The following is a 23,358-nucleotide window of genomic DNA, read 5'->3' as shown; positions in this document are numbered from 1 at the left end:
AAGAAAAGAAAAGAAAAGAAAAGAAAAGAAAAGAAAAGAAAAGAAAAGAAAAGAAAAGAAAAGAAAAGAAAAGAAAGAAAAGAAAGAAAAGAAAAGAAAAGAAAAGAAAAGAAAAGAAAAGAAAAGAAAAGAAAAAGAAAAGAAAAAGGAAAAAAATGCACCCTAATCAAACTTAATAGTGAAATTTCATATGTTTCCAAAGATTTCTCTTCATTAGAGCTGGGAAACATTTTGTTAATTTCACTTTACCAATTCACTCTTTCTAGGATATTCCAAATCAAGATTGAAGCTGATGCTTATTTTGTAGCATGAACATATTTTCGGTCAGATGTACAGTTTGAAATGTAGCTCATTCTTATGATGAAAATTTTTAATGTTAAGAACTTTTTATACATTCCTGGTGAATGTAATAAATATTCCTCAATCGTTCTCATTTTTCTCTTAATCTAAATAGCCTGGTGGAACTGGATTTGGATTTTAAATTACCTTTGAAGGGCTACATTTGCAAACTAACTCCTTACCTGTGTCCCCCGGCCTTGAGTCCAATTCTCCAGTACCATAAACTTGGAGAATTTCTGAGCTGTCTAATGAAGTTTTTTCTCAGTAGTCATGATACAATGGTGTTGATACCAATAGCAACATTCCCTAATACAGTATCAGAGCATAGAAATGAAAAGTAATGATTTCCAATTATTAAATAAATTATTTTAAACTGACACCTTTACTTTCCTGTTTGAGACTTGCTTTCCTCTTACTTTTTAGTTGGCAGAATTTTGCTGCAAGCATTCTTTCACAGCTACTGAGCAATTTTCCCATCAGTATTCCTGTTACTATTAACAGAGCCACAAATTAATTTATTACACACTAGACACCGGAATCGCTCTAATCTCTGTCTTTTGTAATTTCTACAATGCAATCCATAATGCTTTCTATTTTCAGATTTTTTTTTTATGATAACTTGATAGATGGGATTTCAATTGAATATATGACATATAATGAGCAGTAGATTTTATCTGTATCTTTATCTCCAAGAGTGCTGTTATTCTCTATTTTAATTGTGCTGTGGTTCAGTGGGGACTCACACAAATATGAGATGAAATACGAGCGTGAATACATGAATACTTGAATGGTTTTTACACACTATGATCAATATCTGTTGTTTGCATTCTTTTCCTTTCCTAATCCTCTTCCTTTTTTTGATATGACAATTAACATTTGTATTTTTTAAACACTCAGGTTCTCAGTTTCACCCAGAATAATTTCTTTTTAAAACTTCACTGATGGCTTGTCAAATGAAGAATGGACAGTGGTCTATCTCAATACTATTTATATCGATGTTGTTTTTTCAAAATGAAAAAAAAAGTGGAAAATGATGTAGTTTTGAATAGTTGTTATATCTGGGCTGAAAATAAATTACTTTCAACATGAGTAAAAATGACTTCTGAGATCTCTAGGAGGCAAGGGTCAGCATGTACGGTATCTGCGTAGGACAGAACTTCTACATGATATTTAAAAATAAACACAATGTTGTTGAAATTTTCCATCTCTGTCTATATTCCAGGCTGAGGTGAATAAAAGGGTCAACAAAGTTGGCAAAATTCTACCAAATCTAATTCAAGTGCATAGAGAATCTAATTAGATGCTTTGTTGTAATGGACAGAAAGAATGTGAAAGCAGCAGTCAAATAATTAGTGATCTACATTTGTGAAACTAAAACCAAAATATATATTGCAGCACAGTCCAAGATGGTTGAGTTGCTTTTATATGAGTTAGAGCTAAGTAGTCAAAAGTATATTATATTTCTTTGCAGACTATTGCTAAGATTGTTATTTTATTCTGAAGACTACACATTCAAAATGTCATGTTAATTAGTGCAATAAAACAAACTTTTTATGCCACAGATTACAATTTTCAGCTTGGTCTATATAACCACTTCATCGAGACACCACAAAACATCCTGTCTAAAAATAACAGACCAAAACCCTGGCTGCTTTACATATAGTAATAATTTCTCTCCAACAGAAAATACCCATCACTGCTCAAATTTTCCTTTGACCTGAATCTTGAGCAGGCATATGGAGACATATTTGCTCTAGATGAAGCATTTTCCCCTCAAGTTTTGAAATTTTTCACTTAAATAACTTATAGAAAAGACAGTACTTTTAAATATAATCAAAATTTTGAAAACAACACTGATAAAAAAAATTCATAAAATAAATGTAGAAAATTATGCTGTTTAAGTAGCTAACAAGATTTAACACTTCTGAAATTGAATTTTGTACTGCTCATTTTCCAAATTGTTTTCTTAAGGAAACATAAAGAACAGTAAAATATTGGATCTGGAATGACATGTCTCCCTTTGTATTCTAATTAATTCAGATTCTCTTCATGCCTTTTTCCCAAACTCTCCAGTCTGTTAATTGGAGAAATAAAATCATTTTGATTTATTAATTGAGAATAGGAAAAGTATTTTAAATCCTATTATCCAGCTTGTCATGATAACTGTTTTCATAAAAATTTTGGTTCCAAATTTTTCTATTAATGTATCTTAAGCATAGGAAAATCTGTTTTGGAGAAGTCTAATTATTCATTAGTTGTTTTTCCTGCATGGAAACACTTGTAATTTCTTCATTTAATTTCAAGTGACTTCATGTTCTTTCCCCAATACAGGATATGAGCCTGGACAGAACTATATGCAGTCATATTTAAAATCCCCAAAGGGAAATGAGAGAATAAAAGAAAAACAAGAACATGAAAGAAGAAGATATATTAATTCCAAAGTCAATATTATTTTCTGTATTCCAAAGTGTTCCCTCTTCATTATTACAAGATGGTAATAATTTCCATGGCACATGGGGGTGTTTCCAAAGCTGACTCATTCTGAACAGCATCAGTAAGATGAAAAAGCAAGAGTTAAGAGCGAGACCTCAACAACTTTTCAGTTCTAAGAATCCAGAGGAAGTCCCAAGTGCAAGAATTTGAATGACAACAAAACTTCAGACAAAAAAACAAAAGAGTGATAGTCACATCAGAGAGACATTTAAAAGGAAGTAAAACTGGAAATATTTATAAAGCTGTGAAATTATATACCCTCTTTAATATGGAGGACCAGAAGAATTAAAAAAGAGTGTTTTAACAATCAGTTAAAGGCACCGTTGCCCAGAGACATAGTGAAAATATGTCTAAAGCTATACTTCAGGAGCATAATCTAAAAAGTAATAATTCTTTCTCCTTAAAACTCTAATCCTTTAAATATCATGATGCCCCGATCTGACCCATCCCACCTGGCAGTGTTTGCATGCCTAAGCAGTGAATTCTGCCTGACTCCCCCCAAAAAGAAGTGTTGTACTAATGAGGAGTTCGGATAAGGATTCTTCATTGCTCTGAAGAGTTTTCATGTTGGAGTGAAATTCATTCTTAAGACTCACTATGCTGATTTATGTAAAGGTTATCTGGACCACAGCCAACTGAGAAAGGCTGTGAAAGCTGCTCTTAGCAGCTAAGGTATGATTTCAAAAAATAAATAAACCTATTTTCTCCAACTCTGGATCCCAGAGGAATTTGAAAGCATGTCAGCTCTCTTCACTGTCTGAACGTTACCTGTTACTGAGATCTCAGCTCTCTTTGTATGTGATCCCTGGAGTGTGCTCCAAAAGGGCACATGATTTTCTCATGGGCTGAAGTGAGGGTCACTGGCATTTCCCCATACCAACTTTCTTGTTCTTTTTCAAAATGAGTACGATACTTGCCTTTCTCCAATTGTTGGTAACCTCCCCTAATCTTCACCACCATTGAAAAGAAAAAGAGAGCGGTCAAACCAGTTGTCTCAGCAGAATCGTGTGCAGACCCTAACGTCCAACAAATTTGTACAGATTGAGTTAATAGAAGCACCTCATGGCTCAACCCTCACCTACTGATAGTGGTTCTCCTCCATGAACCTTTTTGTTCTAAGCATAAAGGCTGTGGAGAAGTTAATGAAGACTTGATTTATCTGGTTGTTTTTTTTTTCAATTTTCTATTGGAAGCCCATTTACAATAGGATAAGAGTTTGTGGCTTTTCAGACACACAAAAATCTGTTACATAATGTCAGCATGTCACTGCAGACTGGGGAATATGAACAAGAAGTCTGATTTTTGTGCAGACAAATATCACACGTGCACAATATATATGCACATATACTCCTACACCCCATACGTGCTAGCATCAGTGCAAGGACTTCATACTATGCAATGTTCATTTTCTGACAGAATTGTTGATAATAGGGTCTCAACGAACTCTACAAATCTATATGTATACTATTCTCATCACTTATCTTCGTGTAGACATGTATACATCCATCTTTTTCTTATTAAACTTTCCTTTCTTATATTTGACCTTATGTGGGTATTTTGATTTATAGAAATGACTTTGAGAAAAAAGCTTGAGTGTTATATGGGAGATATTTTGAAAACAAAACATGTCCAGATTTTTATCTAAATTTATGCAGTTATAAGACCTCATTTAAATAATGCACACACATCAGTAACAGCAACAAAAACCATCATAGTGAATCACATAAAGAATTACAGTATGCACATGGCACTATACCACAGTGTGATTGTTATGTGCACACTTATTTCACATATACATACCTAACCTTAAAAATAAAAGGAAAAAAATACATTATCTGGTAAACAAAACTTAATGTATATTAGACCATTTACAATCACATGTACAGAAAGTTGAAAAGCTTGTAGACTGCGTTATGCATTTAGTGAGAAATGTTGCTAATGGTTGGCATGGTGATTCAATAAGAAAGCCAGAGGGCTCACTTGTAAATCATGCAGAACTCCAGAGAAAACACTTTGATTCCTAGAGCTATCAGTCAAACTGAGAATCACAGCCACAGCAATTAGCGGCATGATTCCAAAGCTCATCACAGAATGCAGGCTCATTGCTTCTTAGAGTGTTTGCCTCCCTGAAATCATGCAGTAGTGAAGGGAGAGAGTATTTGACATGATCAACAGATTAACAATCAAAAGGAACCTACTAAGGGGAATTTCAAACAGGATTGTGGCCTCATTACAAGGCCTTGGCAAGTCACTCAGTCCAATTTTCCTATCAGGAGTTAGAGAAAGATAAACAGGACAACTGTGGGGGGCTTATTGTGATGATGCTAGTGCAGAAAAGTTGACAACAGAAGTGTAGAGCTGTATTTTTCTATCCTTTATGTTGTAATGCATGGCAATGCTTGGTGCATTACTCCAGTACATAGAGTACTTTCACACTCACTTCTGTGCAAGAGTTCAAGGAATTCATTGGTAAAAAAAATGGCATCACATTTTGTCAAAGAAAAGTAAATTTAACAGCTGAACTAGGAGGAAAAATGAGGGTGTTACCTATAAGAAAAGTAAAAATTTTCATTACAAAGGAAACTATGTGAAGAAGAGGGAAGCACTGGTGACTGTAAAGAGAAAAGAAAAAGGATAAATGGAAAAGGTGAAAGGGGATCAAATTACCTAGACTGAGGGTGTCTTGGAAGTCCCAAACTAGAATTTAAACCAGAGCTAGGAGACATCTTGAGTCCCACAATTCAGCTGGGAATTAAGAGGCAATCAGGCTTTATAGAAACCTGAATTGTCTTTGCTGTGGCAGCTGAGTCGGGGGGAAATATTCTTCAAAATATCTCCTGAACTTTTTAACTTCAGTAGGCCTGAGAAAGCAGATAAAAAGGACTACATCTGATACATATTTATTTGGAGTTAAATAATCTTTGCAGGACAAGGAGAAAGTAAGAAAGGTAAAAATGAAGGATAATTCTCTGTAGCTTTCACCTTAAAAACTGTAATCCCAAGCTGTCATATAAAGGATAACCTTCTATGTAAGTGCCATGCAATGAGAAAAAGTCAGAATTTCTTTGTTGCTTCTATATGAGCTGACATATGGAGATTAATTAATTAGTAGCAGCATCAGAAAGTTTTCACGTAGCTCCTAAACATATTAAAATTACTTTACTTCTGTGACAATCTGAAGATAGGCAGCTAGATCGCTAGTCATAAGTGGGAAAAATCATCTTCTCCAGAGTGTTCTGCTACTGGAATTTAAAATTTTACCCATGTGGAGCAAGAGAGAAGTTAGAATATCCAGACAGTCATTTACCTTAGACACTGTCAGAAGCAGAGAAAAATTTTCTAAGTCTCCTCCTCTTCTTTTCCTCTATATTAAACATTTCTAATTCTAACATTCCTCAAAACTTGCTCTTAGTGAAGGGGGGGGAAAGGGATCTGTAGAAATTTTTCTGTATCTTTAACCCAGGTATTTCCCACACTACTTTCACAGCTTGCTAGAAAGAACAATGAGTGAAAAGTAACTCTGAATTCAGGAAGCTGTATGCATAATAATAAGTAAAGTAAATAAATGAATGCAGGATTTGATTTTGGACTTGATGAACTTGAAAATCTTTTCCAACCTAAATGAGTCCATGATTCCATGATTTATTTCAAGTGCAACAAAACTAAAATGACCAGAAGTTCCACTACAATTAAAATGATTGATGCTTTAAAATGTATAGAAATTGAATGATTGAAACAGTATAAGAATGCTCAAAACATGATTAACATGTTCACTTACTTTGTACACACCAAGAATATCTTTGTCAGGTTCATTTTCCCAGGTAGAAGTAGATAATTAGAAGACAAAAAAAAATGAGGGTAGTTAGAGAACACACGATTTCAAAATAAAAAGCCTGTTGTACAAAGATTGTATGTGCAGGAGTCAGATCCACCAAATAATTTTGGTAGTTATAGGTAAAAGCACTGTTTTTAAAGGGTTTGTAAATGTATAATATTAGGCTGGAGAATGTTTCCTGTAATAGTCAATTCTTGTCCATGCAATCTGGCTGTAAGTGCTGGAAAGTAAGAGCATAATCTGTGTACCCATACCATGGAGTTAAGCTTTTCCCTTCAAATCCCTTTGCTATCCTGGAGACAAATACTCTATTATTAGAAGGTGATTAAAAAAATTTTTGATTTTGAAACAGGAGTTTATGACTAATATTGAAAGCAATTTGTTCAAAACCGGCTGCAAGTTCAGGTAATGCACAAGTCTTCCCATTATTTGCAATCACGTAAAATATAGGGGGATTTCAGTATGAAGTACTGGGTACCTTACCATTCCATGAGCCTTATAATCATTTCAAAATTAGGAAGGCTATTATTGCTTATGTACCATTTACAAAACAAACATTTTGATAGCAGTCCTGCCATAAACAGTCATTACTTCTCCCTGCTGGCTCATCTGACCACTGCAATAGCTCATGCTTTGTGGTCACCCAAGAGTTTTTTGGCAACAGTGTGTTAAGTACATTCAACATTCAATTCAATACGTACTGACTGAAAGGAAGTAACAGGGAGGGAGGAACTGTGACTCTGAGCTTATTTGTATCATGCATAGAAACCAGTCTCAATCTTGAGGAAAAGCTATGCACAGCAGAAAACCTGATTTGCCTCTTCCCCTCCCATTCTTTATATCCTGCCTCTCACTGTGGCATCTTGCACTATTTGTACAGCTGTTGTGGAAACTAAGTCAAAGAAAATATCTTTCTCAAGACAGCCCAAGACAAAACAAAAACCAACTGCTTCCTTCACTAAGTTTTATCACTTTTTATCTTATTTATTATTTCCCATGGAAATACACAACTAATTTTTTTCACCTGGATGAGTAGCTGGTAGAGATGAATGCTGTGGTGGAAATGTTGAACTAAACCTGACAGTTTCTTGGAATAGGCCAGTGAGAGAGGAGGTGAATCAATACCTACAACCACTCATGGTACTATCAATTACAGTGTTCAGGTACAGACTCATTTAATATGTAGCTGTGTGAAACAGACAACATTAATTTAAGCAACAGGAGACTGGATATATGCAGTGTATGAGAGCAGATAGCCAAAATGAAAACATTAGTTATGAAAGCTCTGCAGGAAAGGTCATAATAGATGTCAAAAGAAAAAGAAACAGTCCAACAAGATGCAGAGATGAGCAAGTAAAGGAGAAAGTTTTTCTTCTCTCTGCCTTTAAAATAGAAAATGATATGCATTTTGCAGCTGTTCATTTGAACAGCTAAAAAAACACTTGAGAGAATCACTTTTCCTTGTTTTGTTTTGCACATTGTAAATTCTGTCAGAATACAAAGATTCTGCTACATAGAGTGCATTTAATATTACAATGTCATCCTTTTTTAAATACATCAAACAGGCAGTTTCACTTTGGTCATTTTAAAGTCCTCTTTCTGTGTATGCTGCTGCAGCTTCTGCCTTTTAGAAAAGAGCTGTTGGCTCAGACTCACTCTCTAATACATGAGGATAGAGAATCAAGAAAATTGCATGGGATTGTCTTCCAGGTAAGCAGTGGAAGTTAATTTAAAGGTCTCTTTCCCCAAGTTTTTATAAATCAGTAAATTCTGGGCTACAATAGACTCTAGTAGTTACATCACACATGCCATTATACCTCTTGGTTTAACAATATGGAAGCCAAACACTCATGTGAACAGAAGACAGCCTATTAGAAATACAAAAGAGGAAAAAAATATAGATTTTGAAATAATTAATAAATCATAGAATGGCTTGGGTTGAAAAGGACCTCAAAGATCATCGAGTCTCAACCCCCCTCCCAAGTGCAGGGTCGCCAACCACCAGACCAGGCTGCCCAGAGCCACGTCCAGTCTGGCCTTGAATGCCTCCAGGGACGGGGCATCCACAACCTCCCTGGGCAATCTGTTCCAGTGCGTCACCACCCTCTGTGTGAAAAACTTCCTTCTAATATCTAACCTAAATCTCCCCTGTCTCAGCTTAAAACCATTCCCCCTTGTCCTATCGCTATCCACCCTCACAAACAATCGATCCCCCTCCTGTTTATACGCTCCCTTCAAGTATTGGAAGGCCACCATGAGGTCTCCCTGGAGCCTTCTCTTCTCCAAACTAAACAAGCCCAGTTCCCTCATCCTTTCTTCATAGGAGAGGTGTTCCAGCCCTCTGATCATCTTGGTCGCCCTCCTCTGAACTTGTTCCAAGAGCTCCACGTCCTTCTTGTGCTGGGGGCCCCAGGCCCGGACACAGTACTCCAGATGGGGCCTCACAAGAGCCGAGTAGAGGGGGACCACCACCTCCCTCTCCCTGCTGACCACTTCTCTTTTAATGCAGCCCAGAACATAGTTGGCCCTCCGGGCTGCCAGCGCACACTGCTGGCTCATGTCCAGCTTCTCGTCCACCAGGACCCCCAAGTCCCTCTCCGCAGGGCTGCTTTCAAGTACTTCTTCCCCCAGGTTGTATAAATACCTGGGATTGCCCTGGCCCAAGTGCAGCACCCTGCACTTGGCCTTGCTGAACCTCGTTAGGTTCACATGGGCCCACTTGTCCAGCCTGTCCAGGTCCCTCTGGATGGCTTCCCTTCCTTCCAATGTATCGACTGCACCGCTCAGCTTGGTGTCATCTGCAAACTTGCTGAGGGTGCACTCGATTCCATCATCTATGTCATTGATAAAGACATTGAAGAGCACCGGTCCCAGGACTGAGCCTTGGGGGACACCACTCGTGACCGGCCTCCACCCTGACATAGAACCATTTATCACAACCCTTTGGCTGCGACCGGCCAATCAGTTCTTAACCCACCAAACAATCCATCCTTCAAATCCATACCTCTCCAATTTGGAGAGAAGGATGTGATGAGGGACCCTGTCAAAGGCTTTGGAGAAGTCCAAGTAGATGACATCCTTCGCCCTCCTCCCATCCACCAATGACGTTACTTCATCGTAGAAGGCCTAATGCATATGTTGGTTGGAAAACAGTGGACCACTTAGCACAATTCCACAGTGTTGATGCCTCATCTCTGGAGGCATTCGTGGCTGGGTCAGATGGGCCCTGGGCAGCTTGATCTGGTAGGTGGCAACCCAGCCCAACACAGGGGGTTGGAGCTGGATGATCTTTAAAGTCTCTTCCAATCCCAGCTATTCTGTGAGTCTGTGGTTCTGTGATTCTGTGCTAGAAAATTTTCCTTGTGTTACCATGAACTCCTTGCTTGGAAGCAAGGACCTCATGATATCTAGCAAGCACTCAAAACTTCATCACAGGAATTCAGTGTTTGCCCTTCTCCCATGTTAGCTGGCTTGAGGATTCTTATCTTATCATGGCTGAAGTTGCATATTCTCTGGTCTTTATCTGGTCTTCCTAGAAAATTGTAGGTCACTGAAGAGTTTGACTGAATGTTGAACTCTTTCCACCTGGTAATCAGGTATGCGTACATTGAATGCAAGACAGAATGCACATAGCTGGAAAGCTAGCAACAGAGACAGTTTACAATTAACTTGGACCATTTCTAAGAATCATAGAGTGGCTGAGGGTGGAAGGGACTTCTGGAAGTGAACTGCTCCAATTTCTCTGCTTAAGCAGTGACTCATAGAGCTTGTTGTCCAGAACCACGTTAGACTACTTTTGAGCATCTCCAAAGAGGGAGACTCCACAGTCTGTCTGGACAACCTCTACTAGAACTCAGTCACCTGTACAGTAAAAAAGCATTTCCTGATGTTCAGAGAGAACCTTTTGTGCCTGAGTTTGTGCTCATTGCCTCTTGTTCTTTCACTGAGCACCACTGGCTCCATCCTCTTTGCCAGCCTCCCCTCAAGTATTTATTTTCATTTATAAGATCCCACCTGATCTTCCCTGGACTGAACAGTTCCAGCTATTTTGAATGTTCACAATGGGACAGATGCTCCAGTCTCTTCATCATCTTCATGGCCCTTTGCTGTAATCTCTCCAATATATCCCTGGCTCTTGTACAATATACCTGATATGGACTCACCACTTTTAGGTAGAGGGGAAGAATATTTTCCCTTGACCTGCTAGTAGTTCTTTACCTACTGAAGCCAAAATACTGTTTTTCAGAAGCTCTTTGAGGCTGATAAGTGATCTTGCATCTAGATAAGTGATCTTGCATCTCATTAGTAGAGGGCAAGAGTCTGAGGTGGAAGAAAGTCCAAGATATTCTGTGTCATCTGAGCACAGAATCGGATTTCAATGTTATGATCGCAAGTGCTGAATCTGCATCGCATCGGAAATTCCATCCTCCTTGATCAGGCAAAGTAAATTCTCTGTGAAGAGAGTTCCTCCTTCATCCTGTCAATAATGCCTCACAAACCAGTAACTGAAAAAGATTTTAGATGCCCTGGATAGTATCACTCCTTGGAGCCAATTTTTCCTTACATAGAATCATAAAATCACAGAATCCTTAGAGCAGGAAGGAACATTTAAAGGTCACCTAGTCCAACTCCAATGCACTGAACAAGGACGCTCAACCAAGGTGCTCAGAGCTCCCTCTAGCCTGGTCTTAAATGTCTCCAGGGACAGGTTTCCCACACATTTTTGAGCAAGATGTTCCAGTGCCTCACCACCCTCACTGAAATTGATTTTTTTCCTTATATCCAATTTAATCTCCCCTCTTTAAATTTGAAACCATTTCCCCTTCTCTTGTCACCACAGACCTTGCTAAAGAATCCATCCCCTCTTTCCTGTAGCTTCCCTTTAGATACTGAAAGGCCACTATTAGATCACCTTGGAACCTTTTCTTCTCCAGGCTGAACAACCCCAGCTCTCTAAGCCCGTCATTGTAGGAGAGGTGTTCCATCCCTTCAATCATTTTTGTGGCCTTCCTCTGGACATGCTCCAGCAGGTCCATGTCCCTCCTTGTCAAATGGTTTCTAGGCTGCTTCAGCCCCGTTCCAAGACTTATGGGGTGGAGGGGACCCATGGATCCACATTCCAGGTGATGGGAAAGGTGAAAAGGGGAAGACGTAGGGAGATGGGCCTGAAAACAAAACAGCAGCAACAAGCTAAGGGAGAAAACTACTTTACTAAATATGATATCAGAATGCAAGATAACACTATATAATAGAATATAATTGGAATTGAGGCTAATAAATCAAATAAAATGAGAGAAAGAGTGTCCAAAACCAAAGGCCTTACTCTAATGCTGAAGGTGAGATGTCTAGGGAGCACAGGGATGAGCAGTAAAGAAGGGGCAGACTTGTGACTTGCAAACAGTTTTATCTTTCCCTCTGAATGGGAAGCAAAAACAGAACAATGAAAGTCTTCTGGGATATATAGCTATTCTTCTCTCTGAGAACCAGGTACCTGGAAATATCAACAATCCATGACACTGGAGCATTAACTCTTTAACTCCCAGTGCTCTACATGATGTTATGATGTGGAATACTGATAACAAAAATCATAAAACCATGACATTCTGAAGACTCCACATCTGGATGCAGTACTCCAGGAAAGGCCATACCAGCACAGAGTAGAGGGGCAGGATTACCTCCCTCGCCCTGCTGGCCACACTTCTTTTGATGGAGTCCAGGATACAGTTGGCTTTCTGGGTTGCGAGGGCACATTGCTGGCTCATGTCCAGCTTCCCATCCACCAGTACCCCCAAGTCCTTTTTGGCAGGGCTGTGCTCAATCCTTTCACCCCCAGCTTGTACTGATAGTGAGGGTTGCCTTGACCCAGGTGCAAGACCTTGTACTTGGATTTATTGAACCTCATGAGGTTCTCCTGGGCTCACTGCTCAGGCCTGCCTAGGTCCCCCTGGATGACATCCTGTCCCTCAGGCGTGTCATCTGCACCCATCAGCTTGGTGTCATCAGCAAATTTGCTGAGGGTGCACTCAATCCCACTGTCAGTGTCACTGAAGAAGATATTACACAGTATTGGTTCCAACACTGTCCATGGGGAACACCACTTGTCACTGATCTCCGTCCAGACATGGAGCCATTGACCACCATCCTCTGGTACAATCCTGCAGCCAGTTCTTCATCCATCAAAAAATCCACCCACCAAATCCACATCTTTTCAATTTGGAGAGAAGGATGTTATGGGGTACCATGTCAAAGGCCTTACTGAAGTCGAGATAGATGAAATCAGTTCCTCTTCCCTTGTCTGTTGAAGCAGTTGCACCATCAAAGAAGGCCACTAGGTTGGTCAAGCAGGATTTGCCCTTGGTGAAGCCTGTCTCCCATGTTCCTTAGCATAGTTTTCAGGAGGATCTGCTCCATGATCTTCCCTGGAAGAGAGGCGAGGCTAAACAGGTCAGTAGTTCCCTGGGTTGTCGAGTACCTAAGCCTTCTCCGTGTCTATTATTACCAGCTTTCCTGTGTCACTTACTTGTAAGGGTACACCCTCTTGCACTTTCTTTTTCTGGCTGAGGTATCTGTAGAAGCCTTTCTTGTTCTTCTTGACATCCCTTGCAAACTTCACTTCATGCTGGGCCTTGGCTTTCCTGACCCCATCCCTACACAACTTAGCAGCTTCCTTTTACACTTCCCCTTGTATCTGCTCCTGCTTCCACTGCTTGTGCATTTTCTTCTTGCTCTACAGTTTGACTGTCAGGTCCCAGGTCAGCCATGCCAATCTCTGACCTTCCTTTCCAGACATCCTACATCTGGAGATGGAGAGATCTTGTGCCCTGAGGAAAGCTTCCTTAAAGATTTGCCAGCACTGCTTTGCACTCTCATCCACGAGGACATTTTCCCAGGAGGTTTTGTTGACGAACTCCCTGAAAAGCTAGCAGTTAGCTTTCCTAAAACTTAGCGTCTTAATGTTACTCTTTAACTGCCTCATATCTCTCAGAAGCTGAAACTCCACTACAATCTGGCCACTACATCCCGGGCAGACTCCAGTCCTGTTGTCAGCAATCATTCCATTTGCACTGGTGAGCAACAAATCCAGTATTGCACCTTCCCTGTTGGGGCTGTTCATTACTTGACTCAAGAAGATATCCTCAATGCATTCCATTAAAACTGTAAATTTCTGGTGTAGATTCATCTAGAAAATAGCTTATTCTGTGCTCCAGTGATTATCCTTATCTGCATTTCATAGAATCATAGAATCATAGAATCATAGAATCATAGAATCATAGAATCATAGAATCAGAATCATAGAATTATGGAATCATAAAATCATAGACTTGTTTGCGTTGGAAGAGACCTCAAGAATCATCAGTCTCCAACCCCTCTGCTGTGTACAGGGTTGTCACTTGCTAGATCAGGCACTAGATCAGACTGCCCAGGGCCCCATCCAAACTGTTCTTGAACATCTTCAAGAACAGGGCATCCACAACCTCTCTGGGCAAGCTGTTCCAGAACCTCAGCACCCTCCCAGTGAAAAAAAAACCAAACAAACAACAGCCTGTCACATGATGTTATAATACAGAATACTGATAAAACCAGATATTCTGCTAGAATTTTGCATCTGGGTTGATGACAATGTATTTATTTTTTGGTATCTCCTCAGTGAGTATTCTTAGTGGAAGAAAAGTATTACCATATAAGAGAATATTTCAGCTGGAAGCAACTTTCAAAGTTCATCTAGTTCAACTGGCCATCCACATCAGGGCTAACCAAATATTGAAGCATATTATTGAGGGCATTGTCCAAGTGTCTCTTGAAAAATTACAGGCTCGGGGCATCACCCTCCTCTCTAGCTCCAGACTTTAACCACTCTCCCTCTAAATAATTTTTTTCTAATATTCAGTCTGAACCTCCCATGATGCAGCTTTGTGCCATTCCCTTGCATTCTTCCCCTACCAGGGAGAACAGACTGGCATCTCCTTCTCCATTTGTCCTCCTCAGGGAGTTGCTGAGATACATGAGGTCACCTCCTACCTTCTTTTCACTATACTACACAAGTGTCCTCAACCTCTCCTCACAGAACATGCTTTCTACATCTTTTATCAGCTTAATTGCTCTTCTCCAGATTCTTTAAAGGACTTTGAAATCCTTTTCACGCTGTGGAACTCAGTACTGTAAACAGTACTCCAGGTGATACTGCACAAATGCTACATATATTGGTAGAATCACCTCCTTTAACCAGACAGTTATGCTGTTTTTAATGTACCCCAGAATGTTCCCTCTTGGCTGCCAGGGCACACTGTTGGCTCTTGTTGAGCCTACTGTTGACCAGAACCATCAGATCCCATTCTGCTGAGCTGCTCTTCAGCCATTTGTTACCCAGTCTCTGCCTTTGTCCAGCGTTGAGCCTACTGTTGACCAATCCATCCGATCTCTTTCTGCTTTGGCAGAACTTAACCTTAAGGTACAAAGAGGGAGGCAATGAGGAGCCACTTTGCAGGGAAAAGACTTTGACTATTACAAAAAATTACTCAGCTAATAACATAATAAAGTTAGTAACATAGTTCATGACATTTGAGGCATGAAAAATGGAAGAATGTGTTTAATACCAATGCTTTTAGGAATCAGTTTGGAAAACTGGAAATTCAAAGGATATGTGCCATCTTATTGTAAAGAGCAGTATGAGTAACAGCAAAAGAGATGATAATAAGCTAATGTTGAAAGGATCTGACATTGAGTTTACGGGTTAAGAGCTAACTTCAATGCTTGATTTTAGGTTGTTTGTAAGTAAAACTCTGAGATACATATTTTTACAACTGGCTGATTTTCAGGTGACTTTATAGAAGTCGATATAGAAAAAAAGGCAGTTTCTACAGCTGTGAGTGGAGTGTTCTGTCTGTTAGATGCAGGACAACCAGAGCCTGTTACAGACTGCCAAGCTCCTGAGGATACAGAGCCATGTCTCAGTCTAATATTCATGAGATGAAAAGGTATTGAAGATGAAAACCTAATACAGTCCAGACAACACCAAGTTGTCTCTAATGACATCCTTTCACTTTTCTGCTGCCAGATGCGAACTGCCCAGACAGGACCTCAATAATTTGCCCACTCCTGGAGGAGGACTTCTGGTAGTAGAGAAGCACAGATGCCATTTCAATCATCAGTAGTCTCTGGTGATTGTTCCCTTCCTGTGTTCCTCAGGGTAGACACTTAGGTTGGAGCTGGCAGATGTTTGTAAATCAAGGCATGCTGCTTCTCCCATCACAGAGCGAATGAGACAGCAAGGAATGCTTTGACATCTGTATGCAGAAAATGTCTCTTTGGAAGCAAGGGTACTTCAGTTACCTCTGGAGTACTGTTTAAGACTAATTAAAACTTATTTGCCCTCTTGTAGCCAAAAATATCTGTCTGTTGTTAACCAATGCCTAACACTCCAGTCCTTCTCCACACCTCCACCCCCTGCTTCCCTTTTATTCCACAAGAATTTTCTTTACCATATACTCCTAGCAACACAGGTGTATGCTCCCCACTGTCAGTGCAGTCAGTGACATGTCCTCATGTCCTCATTCATAGAGTCTTGGGCTCATGCATAGCATATACACTCTTCCATTTCAGGCGTCTTTTTGACTCACCACAAGAAGTGACCTGCTTTCTTTGCCATGTCCCTTCAATATCTTCAAAGCTTTTTCCCAGTTCCTTGTCTGTTTATTTTCCTTGTCATTCATATTCTCCCAGAGTTTATTCAAATGGTTCTACCTGTCACATGTACTGTACAGACTGTGCACTCTTTCCCTAGGAAGTGAGTTAATTATTTTTTTAAAAAGGGCTCTTACTTGTTGAAAACTGTGCCAGCAATGTAAATGGACTGTTTTGTGAGAGATTAATGGATGAAGATTTTTTTTGGTTTGCTGTAATATTTCTCAGATAGGAAGCTCATTCTCCTTTACACATTTGTACTCTTCAATTCCATGAAACTTAATGTGCCAGTGATTCATTATGCCTAGAAGAGCCAAAAAGACTTTAAAGAGTAATAATACTTCCAAGAGTAGCAAAGGATGGGGCTTTCTCTCTCCTAAATTTTTTCCCATTCTCTCCTCTCATCCCTCAATTAATTTTGGTAGTTTCAAGATGTTTCTTTCCCCTCTGAAATGAGTTTTTCTTGGTTGGTTGGTTGGTTTGGTTTTGGTGTTGGCTTTTTTTTTTTTTTTTTTTCACACAGAGCCCCTAATTTTATGTAGGATATAATTTGCATGTGTGAGCATAATATAAATTGTGAATAATACTCATTTTACACATTCATTTCAGTGAAAAAGGATCTGAAACAGCATGGAGCGAAGAGAGGGATATGACCTCTTTAAAGAGAAGATGACAAGGAGTGCTCAGCCATTATCGTTTTAGGAATAGGACTGTTGCTAAGCAACAAGTCTCACATAATCTTGCTCAGCTTTTGTATCTGAAGAAAATTGAGGCAAGGAAAAGTTTGGAAAGCTAATGAGGAAAAAATAGCTTCAGTGCAGGAGAATCAATAGTGCACCTGTCCAGAAAATAAACTATTAATAGGGCCAGAGAAACAAAAGCTCCTTACGGATACTTAAAAGAAAATTTATTATTTTCAGGTGTGTTTATCTGCATATTAGTTTTTCTTTATCTCTGAGTCCCTTAGGGATGGGACTACTGCTTCTTTGGGTGTGATTGCAATAGCATGTATAAAGCTTCCCTTTCTGTTTTGAAGTGTTTATTTCTTTGTGTGCCATTTAAGTTCTCAGTAAACTGCTCATAGCCTTCAGCAGTGCAGAAACAATGAGTGACATTGTTTTTAAATTTTGCATTGATATTTGAAATCAAATCTAAAAGTAGGGAACAATTCCCCAGTACGTTTTTAAAGTCAGTATTAGTGGCACAAATCCATACTGTTGGTATCAGAAAACACTATGCCTGCCAAAGTATGAACTCACCAATGTCATTTCCATTTTCTCCTTACATTCATTTTACTGGTGTTGAACCTCATCATTTATTGTCATATTCTCCTAACTTGGGTGTAAAGGTCTGAAGGATCCAGCCTATTTCATCCATCACCAAAGCAAGAATTATGCTTTGTACTGGCAACCTGATCATGAGTCAGATAAGTAACTGCAGCTTTTTACCTTATCAGTTGTAATTCACTATTGATGTTTCTCATTGTTACTAAAGTGAGAGGGGTGTTGTAGATGCAAATCATCTGACGATGTTTTTTCTGTTGACTTACAACAATTCACTTTATTACTAAAACAAAGTAAATATAATATCAGCATGATATGTGCAACATGACAGACCATCAGGCAAGTGCTTTCATCTGGAGAGACCAGACATAGTTTATAACATAAAGAGAGGAAAGAACTAGGAGCAAAATTTTACTAATTGTCATTCTAATAGTTATCCAGGGAATGATTTGTGCTATGTGAGTGACAGTAAGATCTCTTATCATCTTTTAGCAATGTAATTTAAAGAAAAAGAAAAGGCAAAACAACCACAGGTGGTCATCAGTCATAGCTGTATACCTGTTAAAAGAATGAAGAAAAAAAAGAAAATAGGAAAGAAAGAACATGAACAAAGAAAAATATTGTCTTTTTTAATGCTTTCTAATGTAGAAGCCTTCAGCTTAGACTCTTTGGATTCAAATTTCTTTCAAGAAAAATCTAGAGAAACTTATTCCAAAAATGAGTAAAGACTCCCATGTTAGGGTATGATAGCTAGCTTGGGCTGTTAAAAATTAAAGTAAATTATTTTGTCTCACTTTGTCTATAAAGTCCTGGCTGAGCTACTGTAAGATATCACTAAGCCTGAAAAAAACTACAAAGCAAAAAAAACAAAACAAAACAAAAACTGTAGCTGCACATAAATTGAGCTGATCACCTTTATACTCAGTGGAGGTATTTTTCTCCCAGACAGTGAATGACGAGCTGCTACTTACCGGTGTAATTTTTAGGTCTTTAAGGTTGAGGGACACAATCCATCCTACTTAATCAAAAGGAATAATTCAAGGAAAGGTCTTGGGAAAAGTAAAGAACGTTAAAAATACTGCCAATTAATCTAATTTTCTTCCTTTATTTGTCCACTTCATCAGAAGCCTCCCTCTCAGCAGCTAAGTCCAAGACAGTTAAGTAACAGGAGAAGCTATCACTATACAATAAACAGCAATTCAGTATCAAGTTAAAATGATGATAATGAAAACATAAATCTCATTTCCTATCAGCAGGATGGCAAAATTCATTGCTGAAGTGGAAAGGTGCTTTTCCTTGATGTTCTTCTCTGCCTCTGTTTGTTCGATCTGATTGCTGTTGTTAGTGGCTTACTGGCAGGGAAGAGCAGGAAAGAGCTGTACTGTAAAGTTGAGTGATGGGATCAGAGCATACTGCTGCTTGTTCACAGCAGAAAATTTTATATTCTTTTCTTCTGGAAAGAGGAAGGCATATTTCTGTCATGGCATACTGAATTTAAAGTATCAGTGTCTGTCATTCTTTCATTTTCTCAGCGCCTTCATGAGATTGCTTGGCTAGTTTTAGCTTAAGAACAGTTCCTATGCCACTATATATATAAGTATATAATATTTTTCCTCAACTTGATGTTCTTTTACCTCTGACTTTTTGACAAGAATATCCAGAATACATTTATAGGTATCTTTTCTCCAAATTAAACTCAGATTTGCTCTTAGGTTTATCAGCATTTAGTAGGGCTTGAAATCTTGGATTTATATTCTTGTTCTTGCATTGTATATAAAGCTATTCAGGTCTTTTGTGGTTTAGTCCTTTAAATCTTTAGCCTTCATTATTCTTAAAAGAAGGCATGCCTCTTGCTAATTACCCTTGTTATCTGCTTTTCGTAGAGGAACTGTTAAACCTCTGCTAGATAACGGATTCATTTTCTTATATATTCTCTACATTTTACAATGAAAATTGTTATTTAGAGAAGGAGCTGTTTTATTCACTCTGACACACTTATGTGTTTCAGGGCTATAAAGAAATAGATGTTTAAGAGATTCACCAGTCATTTTACTGTGGAATTTGGGCTAGGTTAATCACTGTACTGCTCCAACTGCCTAATGTAAATTCAGTTTCCTCTGCCAGTAAGTAGAATCTGACTGACATTAATTGTACTTTCTTATTTTGAAAATAGCAACTCACAATCATGTTTATGTTAATCTGCTTATTCTGAAGTGACAATTATTAATTGTGACAATTAGCGGGGTTTATTCAAGAGATAAGGGAGGAGTACCAAAAACTTTATTCTGAGAACGAGACCACTTTCAACATGTGTGTGCCATGACAATAAGCCACATTTTACCAAAAAGCCCACAAAGTAATAGTGTTACACAAACCTGACAAGGAAACTAGGTCATGCCTCCGCTGCATCTGCCCCAGAAGCAGTCAGATAAAGGCTAACCTGGTTGGATATCCTATCTTAAACGGGCTTCCTTCTTAGTTTAAAAACTAGCTTTAAATATTATGCAAATACACTGTCTACAATACACCATCTTAATAGAAAGATAAGCATTAAATTTTTTGCCATTTTGTTATTTGTTCAATTAAATTACCATGACTGCTGTGATAGTATGGTATGGTATGTACTGTAAATTTGAATGTAAATGGCTAGTTGAAAGACTTTTCTTGTGGTCATTACACTTTGGAAAGGCATGCACAATTTCAGTTATTGACTAGTGACCGCTGAAAGTGATTTTTTCTTAATGTGTATCTGAAGTGAGCTAATTAGAAAGCTTTTGCAGTTTGATTATTCTATCCTTTTTTTACCATCTCAAATGTTACGGCAAGTTGATGATGCTGAGTGAGACAGCTGGGAGCTGGAAAGTTTTAAAGGAGAAAAATCCACCATGGAATTAACTTCTTTGTTTATCCATAACAGGTACTGATAGAATAAAAAGCATTTGGAATATGTGCCATATCCCTTAAATAAAAAAAGATAGTCTTATAGCTAATAGTAATCTCCCATACATAAAAAGAGTATAAAAAAGTTTGTTGGCTATTTGACATGTTGTACAGCTATTGTCTTGCTCTACTCTGTGCTAATGTGGTCTCACTTCGAGTACTCTGTGTGGTTTTGGGTGCTTACAATACTACGAGTTATCAGTTTTAGGTACCTCTTTCATGGTAGTCTAATGTTATATATGCATTAACATTAACAATATATGTGCAGTAATGCTACAATACTGTCCTCTCATTCACCTTTCAATTCAGTTTCTTTTTTTCCCCATCATCATCAATTTTTTAAACTGAATTCATTTCTGATTTGTTAAGAGGAAAGGGAACATTCAAGAGAGGTATATACTTCACAACAACTACAATTGTTAAATTATTTGTAAAAATAAAAAATGGCTTGAACCAATTATTATTATGAAGTTGCAGGCTGAAGATGGTCTCCATGTACCACTTTGGAGAAGTCACACTGTTCATATTTTCATGTAATAGTATACATTTCCTTGTTTCTTGCCTTGAACCTTAAGTTATGTGTAGAAAACATTAGTTACAAATCTGCACTGTTCTGCCTCCTCACAAGAAAGTACATTTCGTTCTGTAAACTATATTTTAATCAAAATCTGCTCTTGATCAAAATCGGCATCAGATCTTAGTTGTAAGGTGCTGAACCCATGGAAATGCTGCCTTCTAACAACAACAACACCAAAAGGTGTTAACAATTCCTTCTCAATTGTTTAATGACCATTGCATCATAATCCTATTGCCGTAGCAGTAGAAGCACTGCTAGTCTAAATCCACTTTTTGGATGAAGGCAATAAATTGTTTATGCACATGCTTACTAACCCTTGAACACAGTGACATGTCTGTCATAGAGTGAAAAAGCAACAAAAGCTTTCCTTCACTTTCATTGTTGTATTTAAAGTTAGAATGTGAAAATCAATGTGTTTTCTACTACAGCGCTACCACAGGAAATGTTTATGATGAAATAATTTTTTTTTCTATTGTGCAAGCTGTGGTCTCAGAAATCCAGTGCAAAAGATTAGCATAATTTGTATGCATACCAAAGAAACTCCTATTGTCACTCTGTGACTCAGAGGCTATAGAGGTGGGGCAAAGACACCTAGGACCATCTTCATGCAGGACCCACCTCCAGAAGGTGCAGCTCTTTCTGACTTCAGGAACATGTTATCTAAGCTGAGCTGTCACAGCAGCCCAAAACAAGCAGCTGCATTGTAGCACAGCAGCCAGGCACCCTATTTGCCCTCCCCACCAGCCACCAGCCACCCACAGCAGGAGCCATCATGGTCCCCCTGCCATCCTCATGCGGGGACTCTGCTGTTGGCATGTCATGAATCACATAGTACACATCTGTGTGCAGGTTGTCTGACTCCCCAAAATAAGAAACTAATGACACTAATTAGAGCTCAGCACACTGCAGGCAGCTGCACGGCGTGTCTCCCCCATGCAGCTCTGCCAAAATTTCCCACTTTTGGCCTGTCACACTTCTGTTCTGGTCCTGTGTTGTTGCTAGACCTCTGCTTCCTGTCAGTCATGTCAAGTAATTATGCCAAAATTTTTGCTTGCTTAATGGTACAAATGCCAGCTAAATGAAGAAGTTGGAGCCCACTCCTACTTACTTGTTCGACACTTTCATTTCTGAGGCAAAATGTTGCTGATTATACTTTTCTCTAAGGAACATAGCTCAGTGGCCATGACTTCCATACAGCTCTAAATCCCTGTCTCTACTTATTCCATCCTGATTTACAGAGTTCTGAATTCTCAGAAGCACCTCTCCTTATTTTCTTCCTATTTTTTCTCTTCCTTTAAAATTGGATGACTAAAGAACTTCATATTCACGATATATAAACAATCATAAATTAACCTCAAAGTAAGACTGCTTTTTTTTTTTTTTTTTTTTTTTTTTCTGTGAGTATAAGGGTGAGTCATTAAATAAAGCAGTCAAGCAAACTGTGCTACTGTTTCATGGCTAATAACTTTTAAACTCCAGGGGCCTTTAACGACTTACACACATATAAAAAACATTTGGTGTAAAATAGATTCCTCTGAGTCTCATGAACTTGTATTTCACATGCTCAACCTCTAAAATACAGCTTTAAATTTTTATAACAAAAAAAAGCACATTTTCATTATTTTTTTTTCTGCTGTGCTTGCAAATGCTCTCCCACTGCTTTGTAAATCAAAGGTACACAGAGACCAAATAAACGGACTTTTTCCAAATGGGACTTTCAACTCCAGGATCATTTTCTGCAATGTATGAGTCCTACTTCCTGTATTTTGTAGTTTAGTAAGTCATTGGTGGGCAGTATTTTTTCATCCAGTGGTTTCCAAAGTTGTTCACATTTGTTTCATCTTCTAACAGCACTGTTGACATATTTGATAAGCATTTCAGTAACATTATAAATGAATGCATTATAGTTCCATTTCAGACGTCGTGCATTAGGCTGTAATGGGACAGTGGGGGCCTTGGAAATCAAGGGCAAAGTAATTAGTAAGGTGAAAACCAGTGGGAATGTGGAACTAAACATAATTCAGATAATTCAGGGATTTCAATGAAAGATCAGCACTGCTATACAAACAAATCATTCAAGCACAATTCAGATTTTCACTGTAAGGAAAAACAAATACCCAACCCTGTAATCCAGTGATTTGGTATGGCATTTCAGGTAATATGCCACAGGGTTTGTACTGAGTTTACAAGTTGTCAAATTTGAGGCTTCT

This window comes from Numida meleagris, chromosome Z (genome assembly GCF_002078875.1).
Source record: "Numida meleagris isolate 19003 breed g44 Domestic line chromosome Z, NumMel1.0, whole genome shotgun sequence".
NCBI lineage: Eukaryota > Metazoa > Chordata > Aves > Galliformes > Numididae > Numida > Numida meleagris.
This window is presented reverse-complemented; position numbering follows the sequence as displayed.